Source organism: Dipodomys merriami, unplaced genomic scaffold (genome assembly GCF_024711535.1).
Source record: "Dipodomys merriami isolate MVZ:Mamm:240054 unplaced genomic scaffold, mDipMer1.0.p SCAF_20, whole genome shotgun sequence".
NCBI classification, from domain to species: domain Eukaryota; kingdom Metazoa; phylum Chordata; class Mammalia; order Rodentia; family Heteromyidae; genus Dipodomys; species Dipodomys merriami.
Window position 1 is genome coordinate 28,326,034 of NW_027203382.1, and position 3,840 is coordinate 28,329,873.

Sequence of the window (3,840 nt, forward strand, 5' to 3'; positions counted from 1 at the left end):
TCTCCCAGCACCCTAGAAGTCCTGGCCCAGCACCTGTAACCCAGGCAACTGGCATGGGGGTGGGGGGGAATGGAGGTCCTCCAGGCACTGAGGTCATTTCCCTCTCCTCTGAAGTCAACTCGGCCTCCGCTGTTGCCACACCCCCTCCTCCCATGCTCCTCTATACAATCTTTCTCCTCCAGCCATAAGCTCTCTTGAGCGCCTCCATTTTTGTGCAGGCTGCAGTTTTGTCTCCTTCAACAAACCCTCTTCAGCCTGAACCGCCGTGGGAGTTTCCTTGCCGCAACCCTTACAATGTGGTTTGCTTCTAAACCCCCAGGCCACCTGAAAGCAAGCATGATCTGATACAAGAAAACAGGCGATTAAAACTCTCTTTCTGAACTTTATTCTTAGAGGACTTTATGGTGTGGTTCATTATACCTGGAAGAGCCTGCTAGCCAGCTGTGGTTTGAAGGGAAGGCAGAATATGAGTGCAAAAAGCTGAGACACTGGGCCTCACTGCTTCATCGGTGATATGACTTGCTATGTAGTGGACACTTTACAGATGGAAGATGTTATAATGGCCATCAACACCATCAAATAATAATGTGTTCTGTCTGCAATAGTTTGTTTCCGACAGTGTGTAAGCGTTTTTTAATGACTATTAGAGCATTATACTCTGGCTTTAAAACACTAGAACATACTGACATGTAATTCGGAGAAGGAAGTTTCTTGCAAGGCAGGTCATAAAGCTGACGCCATCCTGGTTGACCCCTTCTCTCTTGGACTCTACAGAGGAGATGGAACTCAGGGCCTGCTACAGGTATTATAGCTTCACAGAACAGGGATGCCAGGAGTTTGCCTTTACCATTGCAAATAATTCCCCAATCTGGGGCATGAGAACAGATGAGGACGCTGAAGCAAAAGCAACAGTGTTCATCCAAACCCATGGCAGAGCCATAGGTTGCTCCTTCTCTCAAGAAATGTGTGATATGGGCCCAAATGTCAGGAAAAGGCAAAAATCTGGGCTTGTGGATGCCACTGGATTTGCAGACAGGTGATGGAGTGCAACTTCTGAGCCTTTGAGAAATGGCTGCCAGGAGCAGATGGAATAACACTGTGACCATCACTGAGATACTTATGTATCAGCCACATCTGAATGGTACTTTCTTCTCTTCGTAGGGGAGAGAAAGAGCCAAAATGTTCCCATCCCCTCACAGAATTCCTGGACAGATCATGCTTATCTTAGAAATCACAATTCCATCACAATGATGATGATGATAATGAGAATAACAGCAGCTCTCATTAGGTATGGTGCTCTGTTTTATGGGTCTGACCTCATCCTTGTAAGATGGTTCTATTATTACTCTCATTTTACTGTAAGAAAAGATTTGAAAATGATCTTTTTCTGCCTGGTAAGCAAGAGGGAGGATGACCAGGGGTGAAGCTCCTGGACTCAGGAGAGAAGATTGTTCAATTTTCTGTTCCTATTTAAAAGGCTGGCTTTAACTGAAAGTGACATAAGAGGTAAGGGTCAAATATTCATAAGTATGAATAACTGTTAAGTGCCTGCTCCCAGAACAGCATTGATCTAATCCACAGCAGGATGCAAAATATAGCTGTCATCCACACATGTTTACAGTTTGATCTGGTCTATTGATAAACCAAGGTAGAATATAAATGCCCTCTAAAAATTACCCACCAGATTGGGGGAGGGGCATGTCAGCTCCTAACACTTCTGGCAAAGAGACTTTTAGAAGGCGTAGCTGATCATCAAAAGCAGCCAGATGTATGTATGATGAGGAGCTCTCTCCTCTGATTGCAGGGAAGGTTCAGTGCCCAGGACTGACTCTCCAACCTCAGATAGTAGGCTAGCTGTCGGGCTGCTGTTCTGAGTCCTTTGAGTTTCTGGATAACTCCTAGATGCACAGAGCACTTTAAATTTTCCAGGTCCACAATGACCTCTATCTATGGAGAGACTGGCTTCCCTTATTTTCCATAAAAGTCTATTAGTTCTTCCATTTCTTTCTGTTTCAGTTAACTGAGATCACCCACAGTCTGAAAATATGAAAAGGAAAACTCCAGACATAAGCAACCCATACATTTTTCACTGGCCAACCTTTCTGAATAGTATGACAGAATCTCAAGCTGTTCCACTCTTCCTGCCTGCAACTCAAGTCAACCCTCATTCCAAAATGCCCATGTATTGTGCTGTATATATTGCCCACTTGTTACCCATTAGTAGCCTTCTTGATTATCAGATCAACTGTCATGATATGGTTATACATTTGAATTTTGGTAACTCTTTTATTTAATAATTTTTCTAAAGCACAAGAGTGGTGATGCTGGTAATTTTACTATTATATATTGTTATATGTGTTCTATTTTACTGTGGTTATTATTGTTGATTTCTTACTGTGCCCAATTAATAAGTTAGTCTTTTTATATGCATAGGAAAACAGTATGTGTAAGATTCAGGGTGCTCCACAATTTCAGGCCTCCACTAAGGATATAGCATTTTCCACACAGAGAAGGGGGAACCACTATAGCCAACATGCCCATTGGGCTGAGAATGGAAGAGGAGGTAGGAGAGTGGTAGCTGTCAGTCTCTGGTGAGGAAAATGCTGGCCAGTAGTGGGTAGGAGGAGTGACTGACTGATCTCAGAGATAGGTGGCAGGTCCATCCCACAACAAGTATTCCCAGTAGGAATCACCTCCAAAATCTCACCTCTGAAGGGAAGAGGAGCTAGCCTGCCACCAGACACCAGGGCCAGTCTTGTGAACTTCCTGCATTTTTAAACAGCAGCTTCTTAGAACACAAGCGCTCAGTCTCCTTCTCTGTGGCCCTCTGCACAAACAGCAGATTGCTTGTTTCTCCATCATAGAAAGGAGACAATTGTGCTAATTGTGTTGCTTTTCCTTCCTTCTGCTTGCAATTAACTGTGAGACACAAGAGCTTGCCCCTTCCTATACCAGGAGAACACCCCAGGCCGGCACTGTCCTGAGCTCTTCCCAGCAAGCCTCTGGGTCTGGATGGATCCTTTTGAAACAGATGGCAGGTGGGGAGGATGGAAGGGGTGGACTGATTGAATAATTGCTTCTTTGGATCTCCTAGGTGTTGGGTAATCACATCATCACTAGTAACTACCATTTCTAGTACTCTCATTTATGAAAGACCCAAGAGAAAGCTGCAATCTACGGAGATCACCAACATCAAAATTATTGTGAGCCCTTCCTTCCAAAGCTACTCCATCACACAGCTGTAAGGGTGTTGGATCATTCCCCTGCAATTGTGTATCTGTTTAATAATTGTGAAACACAACACACAGATGTTATGGAAAACAAGTGCAATGCTACACTATGAAACAAATGCAATGGAGTGCAACAGCTTGCTGTGCTTTCTTTTGTAATGCTGACTTTAACACTTGTTTTTAAATAGTAAATATAACGACACCAGTGGCTCACACCTGCAATCCTAGCTACTCAGGAAGCTGTAATCTAAGGATCATGGTTCAAAGCCAGCCCAGGCAGAAGTATGAGAGATTCTTATCGCCAATTAACCACCAAAAAACTAGAAGTAGAGCTGTGACTCATGTGGTATATCTGAAAATGTACTAAAACAGTCTTTGGTGGCTACTAGGTAATTTTCTGCCCTTTACCTTATGTCTTTATTTGGCACAGAGTTAAGTAACTAGATCTAATGTAGGGCCCCTAGATTTTGGGCCTGGGATCTAAAATCTTGGTTTCCATTTTGTTTCTCAAGGTTTTGTTGCAGCATGAATGACTACCCTATTCCTTTCTATGAGTGAATAATGGTCCATTGCATAAACACACCACATTTTTCTATCATTCATCAGTTGA